Raw genomic sequence first — 15,470 nt, forward strand, 5'->3', positions numbered from 1 at the left:
TTCTATACACCAATAATGAAACAGCAGAAAAGAAATCATGGAATTGATCCCATTTACAATTGCACCAAAAACCATAAGATACCTAGGAATAAACATAACGAAAGAGGTAAAAGATCCGTGCTCTGAAAACTGCAGAACACTTATGAAAGAAATTAAAGAAGACACAAAGAAATGGAAAAATAGTCCATGCTCATGGATTAGAAGAGCAAATATTGTTAAAATGTCTATACTACCCAAAGCAATCTACACATTCAATGCAATCTCTATCAAAATAACACCAGCATTCTTCACAGAGCCAGAACAAACAATCCCAAAATTTGCATGAAATTAGAAAAGACCCTAAAAGTGATTTTGAAAAAGATAAACAAAGAGGGAGGCATCACAATTCCAGACTTCAAACTGTATTGCAAAGCTTTAATCACAGGACAGTATGGTACTGACACAAAAATAGACACTTAGATCAATGGAACAAAATAGAGACCCCAGAAATGAACCCACAACTATATGGCCAATTAATATTTGACAAAGCAGGAAAGAATATCCAATGGAAAAAAGACAGTATCTTCAACAAATGGTGCTGGGGAAACTGGACGGTGGCATGCAAAACAATGAAACTGGACAACTTTCTTACCTATACACAACAATAAATTCAAAATAATGAAAGACCTAAATGTGAGACAGGAAACCATTAAAATCTCCAAGGGAGAACACAGGCAGCAACCCCTCTGACCTCGGCTGCAGCATCTTCTTATTAGACATGTCACTGGAGGCAAGGGAAACAAAAGCAAAAATGAACTATTGGGACTTCATCAAGACATAAACCTTCTGCACAGTGAAGGAAACAATCAACAAAACTAGAAGGCAGCCTACAGAATGGAATAAAATATTTGCAAATGATATACCAGATAAAGGGCTAGTACCCAAAATCTATAAATAACTTATCAAACTCAACACCCAAAAAATAAATAATCCAGTTAAGAAATGGGCACAAGACATGAACAGACATTTCTCCAAAGACGACATACAAAAGGCTACATGAAAAATGGCTACATGAAAAAGATACATGAAAAAAATTCTCAATGGCACTCATGATCAGGGAAACACAAATCTAAATCACAGTGAGGGGTCACCTGAGTGGCTCAGTCACTTGAATGTCCAACTATTGATTTTGGCTCAGGGCATGATCCCATGGCCACGGGATTCTCTCTCCCCTCTACCCTGCCTCTCCCCTCTGCTTGCTCACTTGCTCTTGATCTCTCTCTCTCTAAAAAATAAAACAAACAAACAAACAAAACAAAACAAAACCACAATGAGATACCATGTCATACCTGTCAGAATGGCTAAAATTAACAACTCAGGAAATAAGAGATGTTACCAAGGATGCAGAGAAAAAGGAACCCTCTCATACTGTTGGTAGGAATGCAAACTGGTGCAGCCATTCTGGAAAACAATATGGAGGCTCTATAAAAGTTAAAAATAGAACTACCATATGACCTAGGAATTGCACTACTAAGTATTAATTGAAAGGATACAAAAATACTGATTTCAATGGACACATGCACCCCAATGTTAATAGCAGCACTATCAACAATAGCCAAGTTATGGAAAGAACCCAAATGTTCTTTGACTGGTTAATGGATAAAGAAGATATGGCATGCACATACACACACGCACACACACGCACACACACACACACAATGGAATATTACTTGGTGATCAAAAAGAATGAAATCTTGTCATTTGCAACAATGTGGATGGAACTAAAGTGTATTATGCTAAGTGAAATAAGTCAATCAGAGAAAGACAAATATCATGTGATTTCACTCATATGTGGAATTTAAGAAACAAAACAGATGAATATAGGGGAAGGGAAGGGAAAATAAAAACAGAGAGGGAGACAAATGATAAGAAACTCTTAACTAGAGAGAACAAACTAAGGATTGCTGTAGGGACGTGGGTACGGAATGGGCTAAATGGGTGATAGGCATTAAAAAGGGCACTTGTGGGATAAGCACTGGGTGTTATATGTGATTAATCACTAAATTCTACTCTTAAAACCAATACTACACTATAGGTTATAACGTGAATAAATTTTTGGAAAAAATTTTAAAAAAAAGGAAAAAGAAACCTTTGGCAGGAAAAAAGCCTGCAGCTACCAAGAAACCAGAAGCATAGAGGAAGCCTGCAGAAAAGAAACCCACCATGGGAGAGGGGACAAGATGGCAGAACAGCATGGAAGTTTGTTTTGCATCTCTCATCCATGAAATACAGCCAGATCAACACTAAACCATCCTGCACACCTAGAAAACTGTTTGAGGATTAACACAACAATCTGCACAATCCGACCACAGAACTCAGCAGGTTCATGGCATGGAGAGGTGAACTGGGGGAGACAGAAGCTGCGGAGGGAGGGCAGGGAGCTGTTTTTGCTTGTGGAGAGAGAACAGAGATGAGGGGAGAGTATGGGAAAAGCACCCAAAAGCAGCTGGAGAGAAAGTGGAAAAAGTGGAAACAGCCACAAGGACTGAACAAAACAGGGCGAAAGGAGAAAGGAGAGGGTTTAAATTCCATTAAGACTCTATAAACAGGGGAGTGCAGAGTCTAAAACTCCACAGCTTGACACCTGGTGGAGCTCTGGTGGGAACGGTGAATCCCCAGAAGCAGAGAGTGAAGTCCTTGGGGTCCTTGGGCCACACAGGCAGAGGTGGTTCCCCTGCTGGAAGGACATTTGGTAGAGGCTGTGTGGCCATCCCACAGGCAAAGGTCACAGCAGACCCCAGAGAACAACCACATTTGCTGGTTCTGGAACAAAGACGTTAAGGGTGAAGCCTGGCACCAGATGTATGTTGTGGTTTTCCATAATCCCTGAAAGGCTGCTGCTACGCGATCGCATCACCTTTTTTCTGGGGCAGGCTGGCACCCAGCCACAGTCTCTGGGAATTAGCAGCAGCACAGTCCTGCAAATGTTCCTGGGTGAGGCTGGCACCTGGCCATTGCTTGGTGAGACCCTCCCCCAAAGGTCTGAGTGGGTCAAAGACGCAGTTTCTCAGAAGTGAGGGGTTGGGAAACACATCCGCATCCAAGATAAAATTCAGGAGGGAGGTGCCGCCTGGCAATCTGATAGCTTGGTCATGGACAGGGTACAAGTAGGGAGTGGATGGAAGCCAGAGACAAAGGATGGGTGCATGATTGCTGATAGGGAAGAACAGAGTTCCCATACTAGAGACTGGGTAGCTGGGTGGTGCCATTTTCACCCCTCCCACACATGCGCATACTCACTTACAAGTACCACAACAATCCACCCCAGTAAATTAAGCAGCGCCATCTAGTGGATAATGGACATTACACTAGGCCCCACCCAACTGGAACAACCTCGCTCTTCAGGAACACCACAAGTCTCTCTGCCTGCTTAGTTTACGGACTATAAAGTGCTTCATACTTTGACTGCTAGGGGAAAACAAGGTAATTTCAGTTGTATCTCAGTCTGTTCACTGGTCCATTTATTCAATTTTTTTCTTTTTTGTTTCTTTTCTTTTTCTTGAATACAGAAAGAGAAAAAATTATTTTTATTTTCAATTATTATTAAAAACATTTTTCTTTAATTTTTTCTAATATATTTTTACTTCTTTGTAAATTTTTCAAATTATATTTTGCTTCCATCATTTAATTTTATTCTATTTCATTGCATACATTTTTTCAAATTTTCAAATGTTTTCCTTTTTTTTCCTTTTCTTCTTTTTCTTTTTTTTTTTTGTCTTTTCTTATCTTTCTCTTTTTTCTCTAATCTAGTAAGCCCCTTTCAACAACCAGACCAAAACACACCTAGGATCTAGCATCATTTGATTTTTGTGTGTGTGTTGTTTTAAAATTTTTAATTTTAATTTTTTTAACTTATTAATTTCTTTCTTCCTTCAAAATGATGAAAGGAAGGAATTCACCCCGAAAGAAAGAGCAGGAAGAAATGACAGCCAGGGACTTAATCAACACAGATACAAGCAAGATGTCTGAACCAGAATTTAGAATCACAATAATAAGAATACTAACTAGTCTTGAAAACAGATTAGAATCCCTTTCTGTGGAGATAAAAGAAGTAAAAGTTAGTCAGGATGAAATTTAAAAAATGCTATAACAGACCTGCAATCTTGAATGTTGCCATGGCGGGAAGGATGGATGAGGCAGAGCAGCAAAGCAGCGCTATAGAGGACAAACTTATGGAGAATAATGAAGCAGAAAAAAAGGAGGACTAAGACAAAAGAGCCCAATTTAAGAATTGGAGAACTAAGTGACTCATTAAAAAGGAACAATATCAGAATCATAGGGATCCCAGAAGATGAAGAGAGAGAAAAAGGGGTAGAAGGTTTATGAGAACAAATCATAGCAGAAAACTTTCCTAACCTGGGGAAAGACATAGACATCAAAATCCAGGAAGCACAGAGGACTCCTATTAGATTCAACAAAAACCAACCATCAGCAAGGCCTATCATAGTCAAATTCACAAAATACTCAGGCAAGAAAAGATTCATGAAAGCAGCAAGGGAAGATAACGTCCTTAACATACAGGGGAAGACAGATCGGGTTTGCAGCAGACCTATCTACAGAAATTTGGCAAGCCAAAATGGAGTGGCAGGATATATTCAATGTGCTGAATCAGAAAAATATGTACCCAAGAATTGCTTATCTAGCAAAGCTGGAGAGAGAAAAAGCTTCCCAGACGAACAAAAAGGAGTTAATTGACTACTAAACCAGCCCTGCAAGAAATTGTAAGGGGGCTCTCTGGGGGGAGAAAAGGCAAAAAGAGAGAGAGAGAGGCAGACCAAAAGCAACAACGACTAGAAAAGACCAGAGAACACCACCAGAAATTCAAACTATACAGGCAACATAATGACAATAAATTTGTATCTTTCAGTACTCATTCTAAACATCAATGAACTAAGGGATCTAATAAAAAGACATAGGATAACAGAATGGATAAGAAAATAAGATCCATCTATATGCTGTTTACAAAAGATCCACTTTAGACCTAAACGACACCTTCAGACTGAAAGTAAAGGGATGGAGAACCATCTATCATGTCAATGGTCGACAAAAGAAAGCTGGAGTAGCCGTACTTAAATCAGACAATCTAGACTTTAAAATAAAGACTGTAATGAGAGATGAAGAAGGGTATTATATCATAATTAAGGGGCTATCCACCAAGACCTAACAATTATAAACATTTATGCACCAAATGTGAAAGAACCCAAATGTATGAATCAGTTAATCACAAACATAAAAAAACTCATTGATAATAATACCATAATAGTAGGGGACTTCAACACCCCACTTACAACAATAGACAGATTATCTAAACAGAAAATCAACAAGGAAACAATGGCTTTGAATGACACACCGGACCAGATAGACTTAACAGATATATTCAGAACATTTCATCCTAAAGCAGCAGAACATACATTCTTCTCCAGTACACATGGAACGTTCTTCAGTATAGACGATATACTGGGACATAAATTAGCCCTAAGTAAATACAAAAAGATCGAGATCATACTGTGCATAATTTCAGACCACAACGCTATGAAACTCGAAATCAACCACAAGAAAAAATTTGGAAAGGTAACAAATACTTGGAGACTGAATAACATCCTACTAAAGAATGAATGGGCTAACCAAGAAGTTAAAGAGGAAATTAAAAAGTATATGGAAGTCAATGAAAATGATAATACCATAGCCCAAAACCTCTGGGGCACAGCAAAGGCAGTCATGAGAGGAAAGTATATAGCAATCCAGGCCTTCCTAAAGAAGGAAGAAAGATCTCAGATACACAACCTAACCTTATGCCTTATGGAGCTGGAAAAAGAACAGCAAATAAAACCCCAAACCAGCAGAAGACAGGAAATAACAAAGAATAGACCAGAAATTAATGCTATCGAAACCAAAAAAAAAAAAAAAAAAAGTAGAACAGATCAATGAAACCAGAAGCTGGTTCTTTGAAAGAATTAACAAAATTGATAAACCACTAGCCACTTTGATAAAAAAGAAAAAGGAAAGGCCCCCAAAAAATAAAATCAAGAATGAAAGAGGAGAGATCACAACCAACACAGCAGAAATGAAAATAATAATAAGAGAATATTATGAGCAATTATATGCCAATAAAATGGGCAATCTGGAAGAAATGGACAAATTCCTAGAAACATACACTACCAACACTGAAACAGGAAGAAAGAGAAAATTTGAACAGACCCATAACCAGGAAAGAAATCAAATTAGCAATCAAAAATCTGCCAAAAAACAAGAGTCCAGGGCCAGATGGCTTTCCAGGGGAATTCTACCAAATGTTTAAGGAAGACTAAGCACCTATTCTCTTGAAGGTGTTCCAAAAAATAGATATGGAAGGAAAACTTCCAAACTTTTTCTATGAAGCCAGCATTACCTTGATTCCAAAAACAGACAGAGACCCCACAAAAAAGGAGAACTATAGACCAATTTCCCTGATGAACATGGATGCAAAAATCCTTAACAAGATATTAGCCAACCAGCTCCAACAATACATTAAAAAAGTTATTCACCACGACCAAGTGGGATTTACACTTGGAATGCAGGGCTGGTTCAATATCTGTGATTCATCACATCAATAAAAGAAAGAACAAGAACCATATGATCGTCTTAATAGATACAGAGAAAGCATTTTTTTTCAATATATGAAATTTATTGTCAAATTGGTTTCCATACAACACCCAGTGCTCATCCCAAAAGGTGCCCTCCTCAATACCCATCACCCACCCTCCCCTCCCTCCCACCCCTCATCAACCCTCAGTTTGTTCTCAGTTTTTAACAGTCTCTTATGCTTTGGCTCTCTCCCACTCTAACCTTTTTTTTTTCCTTCCCCTCCCCCATGGGATTCTGTTAAGTTTCTCAGGATCCACATAAGAGTGAAAACATATGGCATCTGTCTTTCTCTGTATGGCTTATTTCACTTAGCATCACACTCTCCAGTTCCATCCACGTTGCTACAAAGGGCCATATTTCGTTCTTTCTCATTGCCATGTAGTACTCCATTGTGTATATAAACCACAATTTCTTTATCCATTCATCAGTTGATGGACATTTAGGCTCTTTCCATAATTTGCCTATTGTTGAGAGTGCTGCTATAAACATTGGGGTACAAGTGCCCCTATGCATCAGTACTCCTGTATCCCTTGGGTAAATTCCTAGCAGTGCTATTGCTGGGTCATAAAGTAGGTCTATTTTTAATTTTCTGAGGAACCTCCACACTGCTTTCCAGAGTGGCTGCACCAATTTGCACTCCCACCAACAGTGCAAGAGGGTTCCCGTTTCTCCACATCCTCTCCAGCATCTATAGTCTCCTGATTTATTCATTTTGGCCACTCTGACTGGCATGAGGTGATATCTGAGTGTGGTTTTGATTTGTATTTCCCTGATAAGGAGCGAGGCTGAGCATCTTTTCATGTGCCTGTTGGCCATCCAGATGTCTTCTCTAGAGAAGTGTCTATTCATGTTTTCTGCCCATTTCTTCACTGGGTTATTTGTTTTTCGGGTGTGGAGTTTGGTGAGCTCTTTATAGATTTTGGATACTAGCCCTTTGTCCAATATGTCATTTGCAAATATTTTTTCCCATTCCGTTGGCTGCCTTTTAGTTTTGTTGGTTGTTTCCTTTGCTGTGCAGAAGATTTTTATCTTCATAAGGTCCCAGTAATTCATTTTTGCTTTTAATTCCCTTGCCTTTGGGGATGTGTCGAGTAAGACAATGCTACGGCTGAGGTCAGAGAGGTCTTTTCTTTTCCTGCTTTTTCCTCTAGGGTTTTGATGGTTTCCTGTCTCGCATTCAGGTCCTTTATCCATTTTGAGTTTATTTTTGTGAATGGTGAGAGAAACTGGTCTAGTTTCAACCTTCTGCATGTTGCTGTCCAGTTCTCCCAGCACCATTTGTTAAAGAGACTGTCTTTTTTCCATTGGATGTTCTTTCCTGCTTTGTCAAAGATGAGTTGGCCATACTAACTTCGTGGGTCTAGTTCTGGGGTTTCTATTCTATTCCATTGGTCTATGTGTCTGTTTTTGTGCCAATACCATGCTGTCTTGATGATTACAGCTTTGTAGTAGAGGCTAAAGTCTGGGATTGTGATGCCTCCTGCTTTGGTCTTCTTCTTCAAAATTACTTTGGCTATTCGGGGCCTTTTGTGGTTCCATATGAATTTTAGAATTGCTTGTTCTAGTTTCGAGAAGAATGCTGGTGCAATTTTGATTGGGATTGCATTGAATGTGTAGATAGCTTTGGGTAGTATTGACATTTTGACAATATTTATTCTTCCAATCCATGAGCAGGGAATGTCTTTCCATTTCTTTATATCTTCTTCAATTACCTTCATAAGCTTTCTATAGTTTTCAGCATACATCTTTTACATCTTTGGTTAGATTTATTCCTAGGTATTTTATGCTTCTTGGTGCAATTGTGAATGGGATCAGTTTCTTTATTTGTCTTTCTGTTGCTTCGTTGTTAGTGTATAAGAATGCAACTGATTTCTGTACATTGATTTTGTATCCTGCAACTTTGCTGAATTCATGTATCAGTTTTAGCGGACTTTTGGTGGAGTCTGTCGGATTTTCCATGTATAGTATCATGTCATCTGCAAAAAGTGAAAGCTTGACTTCATCTTTGCCAATTTGGATGCCTTTGATTTCCTTTTGTTGTCTGATTGCTAATGATAGAACTTCCAACACTATGTTAAACAACAGCGGTGAGAGTGGGCATCCCTGTCATGTTCCTGATCTCAGGGAAAAAGCTCTCAGTTTTTCCCCATTGAGGATGATGTTAGCTGTGGGCTTTTCATAAATGGCTTTTATGATGTTAGTATGTTACTTCTATCCCGACTTTCTCAAGGGTTTTTATTAAGAAAGCGTGCTGGATTTTGTCAAAGGCCTTTTCTGCATCAATTGACAGGATCATATGGTTCTTATCTTTTCTTTTATTAATGTGATGTATCACGTTGATTGATTTGCGAATGTTGAACCAGCCCTGCATCCTAGGAATGAATCCCACATGATCATGGTGAATAATTCTTTTTATATGCCGTTGAATTCGATTTGCTAGTACCTTATTGAGAATTTTTGCATCCATATTCATCAGGGATATTGGCCTGTAGTTCTCTTTTTTTTACTGGGTCTCTGTCTGGTTTAGGAATCAAAGTAATACTGGTTTCATAGAATGAGTCTGGAAGTTTTCCTTCCCTTTCTATTTCTTGGAATAGTTTGAGAGGGATAGGTATTATCTCTGCTTTAAACGTCTGGTAGAACTCCCCTGGGAAGCCATCTGGTCCTGGACTCTTATTGTTGGGAGATTTTTGATAACCGATTCAATTTCTTCACTGGTTATGGGTCTGTTCAAGCTTTCTATTTCCTCCTGATTCAGTTTTGGAAGAGTGTGGGTGTTTAGGAATTTGTCCATTTCTTCTAGGTTGTCCAATTTGTTGGCATATAATTTTTCATAGTATTCCCTGATAATTGTTTGTATCTCTGAGGGATTGGTTGTAGTAATTCCATTTTCATTCATGATTTTATCTATTTGGGTCATCTCCCTTTTCTTTTTGAGAAGCCTGGCTAGAGGTTTGTCAATTTTGTTTATTTTTTCAAAAAACCAACTCTTGGTTTCGTTGATCTGCTCTACAGTTTTTTTAGATTCTATATTGTTTATTTCTGCTCTGATCTTTATTATTTCTCTTCTTCTGCTGGGTTTAGGCTGCCTTTGCTGTTCTGCTTCTATTTCCTCTAGGTGTGCTGTTAGATTTTGTATTTGGGATTTTTCTTGTTTCTTGAGATAGGCCTGGATTGCGATGTATTTTCCTCTCAGGACTGCCTTCGCTGCATCCCAAAGCGTTTGGATTGTTGTATTTTCATTTTCGTTTGTTTCCATATTTTTTTAATTTCTTCTCTAATTGCCTGGTTGACCCACTCATTCTTTAGTAGGGTGTTATTTAACCTCCATGCTTTTGGAGGTTTTCCAGACTTTTTCCTGTGGTTGATTTCAAGCTTCATAGCATTGTGGTCTGAAAGTATGCATGGTATAATTTCAATTCTTGTATACTTATGAAGGGCTGTTTTGTGACCCAGGATATGATCTATCTTGGAGAATGTTCCACGTGCACTTGAGAAGAAAGTATATTCTGTTGCTTTGGGATGCAGAGTTCTAAATATATCTGTCAAGTCCATCTGATCCAATGTATCATTCAGGGCCCTTGTTTCTTTATTGACCATGTGTCTAGATGATCTATCCATTTCTGTAAGTGGAGTGTTAAAGTCCCCTGCAATGACCACATTCTTATCAATAAGGTTGCTTATGTTTATGAGTAATTGTTTTATATACTTGGGGGCTCCGGTATTCGGCGCATAGACATTTATAATCGTTAGCTCTTCCTGGTGGATAGACCCTGTGATTATTATATAATGCCCTTCTTCATCTCTTGTTACAGCCTTTAATTTAAAGTCTAGTTTGTCTGATATAAGTATGGCTACTCCAGCTTTCTTTCGGCTTCCAGTAGCATGATAAATAGCTCTCCATCCCCTCACTCTCAATCTAAAGGTGTCCTCAGATCTAAAATGAGTCTCTTGTAGACAGCAAATAGATGGGTTTTGTTTTTTTATCCATTCTGATACCCTATGTCTTTTGGTTGGTGCATTTAATCCATTTACATTCAGTGTTATTATAGAAAGATACGGGTTTAGAGTCATTGTGATGTCTGTATGATTTATGCTTGTAGCGATGTCTCTGGTACTTTGTCTCACAGGATCCCCCTTAGGATCTCTTGTAGGGCTGGTTTAGCGGTGACAAATTCCTTCAGTTTTTGTTTATTTGGGAAGACCTTTATCTCCCCTTCTATTCTAAATGACAGACTTGCTGGATAAAGGATTCTCGGCTGCATATTTTTTCTGTTCAGCACATTGAAGATCTCGTGCCAATCCTTTCTGGCCTGCCAAGTTTCAAAAGAGATCAGTCACGAGTCTTATAGGTCTCCCTTTATATGTGAGGGCACGTTTATCCCTTGCTGCTTTCAGAATTTTCTCTTTATCCTTGTATTTTGCCAGTTTCACTATGATATGTCGTGCAGAAGATCGATTCAAGTTACGTCTGAAGGGAGTTCTCTGTGCCTCTTGGATTTCAATGCCTTTTTCCTTCCCCAGTTCAGGGAAGTTCTCAGCTATTATTTCTTCAAGTACCCCTCAGCACCTTTCCCTCTCTCTTCCTCCTCTGGGATACCAATTATACGTATATTATTTCTTTTTAGTGTATCACTTAGTTCTCTAATTTTCCCCTCCTACTCCTGGATTTTTTTATCTCTCTTTCTCTCAGCTTCCTCTTTTTCCATAACTTTATCTTCTAGTTCACCTATTCTCTCCTCTGCCTCTTCAATCCGAGCCGTCGTCGTTTCCATTTTGTTTTGCATTTCGTTTAAAGCGTTTTTCAGCTCCTCCTGACTGTTCCTTAATCCCTTGATCTCTGTAGCAAGAGATTCTCTGCTGTCCTCTATACTGTTTTCAAGCCCAGCGATTAATTTTATGTCTATTATTCTAAATTCACTTTCTGTTATATTATTTAAATCCTTTTTGATCAGTTCATTAACTGTTGTTATTTCCTGGAGATTCTTCTGAGGGGAATTCTTCCGTTTGGTCAGTTTGGATAGTCCCTGGAGTGGTGCGGACCTGCAGGGCACTTCCCCTGTGCTGTGGTGTATAATTGGAGTTGGTGGGCAGAGCCCCGCAGTCTGACCTGATGTCTGCCCCCAGCCCACCGCTGGGGCCACAGTCAGACTGGTGTGTGCCTTCTCTTCCCCTCTCCTAGGGGCGGGATTCACTGTGGGGTGGCGTGGCCCGTCTGGGCTACTTGCACACTGCCAGGCTTGTGGTGCTGGGGATCTGGCGTATTAGCTGGGGTAGGTAGGCAAGGTGCACGGGGGGCAGGAGGGGCAGGCTTAGCTCGCTTCTCCTTAGGTGATCCACTTGAGGAGGGGCCCTGTGGCAGCGGGAGGGAGTCAGACCCGCTGCCGGAGGGGTGGCTCCGCAGAAGCACAGCGTTGGGTGTTTGCGTGGAGCAAGCAAGTTCCCTGGCAGGAACTGGTTCCCTTTGGGATTTTGGCTGGCGGATGGGCAAGGGAGATGGCGCTGGCGAGCGCCTTTGTTCCCCAACAAACTGAGCTCTGTTGTCCTGGGGCTCAGCAACTCTCCCTCCCTTTGTCCTCCAGCCTTCCCACTTTCTGAGCAGAGCTGTTAACTTATGACCTCCCAGATGATAAGTCGCGCTTGCTGTCGGAACACACTCCGTTCGGCCCCTCCACTTTTGCCAGCCAGACTTAGGGGCTCTGCTTGGCCAGCGGGCCGCCCCTCTGCCCCGGCTCCCTCCCACCAGTCCGTGGAGCGCGCACCGCCTAGCCGCCCTTCCTACCCTTTTCCGTGGGCCTCTCCTCTGCGCTTGGCTCCGGAGACTCCATTCTGCTAGTCTTCTGGTGGTTTTCTGGGTTAGTTAGGCAGGTGTAGGTGGAATCTAAGTGATCAGCAGGACCCGCGGTGAGCCCAGCATCCTCCTATGCCGCCATCTTCCTATTCTCCCTCACAGAGAAAGCATTTGACAAAATACAACATCATTTCTTGATAAAAACCCTCAAGAAAGTAGGGGTAGAAGGAGCATACCTCAAGATCACGAAAGCCATGTATGAAAAACCCAATGCTAATAGCATCCTCAGTGGGGAAATACTGAGAGGTTTCCCTCTAAGGTCAGGAACAAGACAAGGATGTCCACTCTTGCCACTGTTATTCAACATAGTACTGGAAGTCAGTCTCAGCAATCAGACAAAACAAAGAAATAAATGTCATCCAAATCAGCCAGGAAGAGGTCAAACTTTCACTCTTCGCAGATGACATGATACTCTATATGGAACACCAAAAAACTGCTAGAACTGATCCATTACTTCAGCAAAGTCACAGGATATAAAGTCAATGCACAGAATATGGTTGTATTCCTATACACCAATAATGAAGCAACAGAAAGAGAAATCAAGGAATCAGTCCCATTTACAATTGTCCCCAAAACCATAAAATAGCTAGGAATAAATCTAACCAAAGAGGAAAAAAATCTATACACTGAAAACTATAGAAATCTCATGAAAGAAATTGAAGAAGACACACACACACAAAAAAAATGGAAAAATATTCCATGCTCCTGGGTAGGAAGAATAAATATTGTTAAAATGTCAATACTACCCAAAGCAATCTACATATTCAATACAATATCTATCAAAATAACACCAGCATTCTTCACAGAGCTAGAACAAATAATCCTAAAATTTGTATGGAACCAGTAAAGACCTCGAATAGCCACAGAAATATTGAGAAAAACAAAAACAAAAACAAAACAAAGCTGGAGATATCACAATCCCAGACTTCAAGCTGTACTACAAAGCTGTAATCATCAAGACAGTGTGGTACTGGCACAAAAACAGACACTCGGATCAATGGAATAGAATAGAGAACCCAGAAATGGGCCCACAAACATATGGTCAACTAATCTTTGACAAAGCAGGAAAGAATATCCAATGGAATAAAGACTATCTCTTCAGCAAGTGGTTCTGGGAAAACCAGACAGCGACATGCAGAAGAATGAACCCAGACCACTTTCTTACACCATACACAAAAAGTCAAAACGGATGAAAGACCTAAATGTAAGACAGGAAACCATCAAAATCCTCAAGGAGAAAGCAGGCAAAAACCTCTTTGGCCTCGGCCACAGCAACTTCTTACTCAACACGTCTCCAGAGGCAAGGGAAACAAAAGCAAAAATGAACTACTGGGACCTCATCAGTATAAAAAGCTTCTGCACAGTGAAGTAACTACTGGGACCTCATCAGTATAAAAAGCTTCTGCGAAGCAAAGGAAACAATCAGCAAAACTAAAAGGCAACCAACGGAATGCGAGAAGATATTCACAAATGACATATCCAATAAAGGGTTAATATCCAAAATCTATAAAGAACTTATCAAACTCAACACCCAAAAGACAAATTATCCAGTGAAGAAATGGGCAAAAGACATGAATAGACACTTCTTCAACCGACACATGAAAAAATGTTCAACATCACTCATCATCAGGGAAATACAAATCAAAACCACAGTGAGATACCACCTCACACCTGTCAGAATGGCTAACATTAACAACTCAGGCAACAACAGGTGATGGCGAGGATGCAGAGAAAGAGGATCTCTTTTGCCTTGTTGGTGGGAATGCAAACTGGTGCAGCCACTCTGGAAAACAATATGGAGGTTCCTCAAAAAATTAAAAATAGAACTACCCTAAGACCCAGCAGTTGCACTACTAGGTATTTATCCAAGGGACACAGGTATATGCTGTTTCGAAGGGGCATATGCACCCCCATGTTTATAGCACCACTATCGACAATAGCCAAAGACATTTGGAAAGAGCCCAAATGTCCATCGATGGATGATTGGATAAAGAAGATGTGGTGTATATATACATATATATATATATATATATATATATATACACACACACACCATATATATATACATACACACACACACACACACACACACACACACAATGGAGTATTACTCGGCAATCAAAAAGTATGAAATCTTGCCATTTGCAACTATGTGGATAGAACTAGAGGGTATTATGCTAAGCGAAATTAGAGAAAGACAAATTATCATATGACTTCACTCATATGAGGACTTTAAGATACAAAACAGATGAAGACAAGGGAAGGGAAACAAAAATAATATAAAAACAGGGAGAGGGAAAAACATAAGAAACTCTTAAATACAGAGAACAAACAGAGGGTTGCTGGTGGGTTTGTGGGGGGGGGGGGGCTAAATGGGTAAGGAGTATTAATGAATCTACTCCTGAAATCACTGTTGCACTATATGCTAACTTGTATGTAAATTTTTTACAAAAAAGCTTCCAATATCAGTCAAGAAAAATGCTCTAACTTTACATGTCTCATTACAATCAGTGATACTTTATTATCTATTATTTCATTTGTAGGTGGAGACATTAAGGCTCAGATGAGTTGTGACATGGTCAAAGTTGCCTGGAAAAGAAACAGATTTAGCCATGAAAAAGAAAAGAAAAAAATAGAAGCCCACCATGGAACTAAACAAGCCTGCTGCATAAAAACTTAAATTTGTGTATTCCATAAAAGTCCAATCATTTTGGACTGCTAATTTTGAATAAAGACCTGATCGAAGGTAATGGGGGGGAAAAGACAATGTCTGACTGAAATAGTCCCCCTTCAAAGTATTTTGCTCATAATAAAATCAGAGGAACAATAAGACCCACCAATAACACAAAATAAAACAGGAGCCAGGAAATTAAAGAGATGAGAGGAGAGAGATAGAGGGGAGGAGCAGACTTCTGAAGCTTTCTCAGGGGCCAAAAATCCTAGCCATTAAGATAAA

General features: G+C 39.8%; 1 pseudogene; it reads left to right on the forward strand.

The window, feature by feature from the left end:
* Nucleotides 1–15,470, forward strand: part of LOC102960761 — a 108,921-nt pseudogene that overhangs the window by 6,234 nt on the left and 87,217 nt on the right.

Source organism: Panthera tigris, chromosome B1 (genome assembly GCF_018350195.1).
Source record: "Panthera tigris isolate Pti1 chromosome B1, P.tigris_Pti1_mat1.1, whole genome shotgun sequence".
NCBI classification, from domain to species: domain Eukaryota; kingdom Metazoa; phylum Chordata; class Mammalia; order Carnivora; family Felidae; genus Panthera; species Panthera tigris.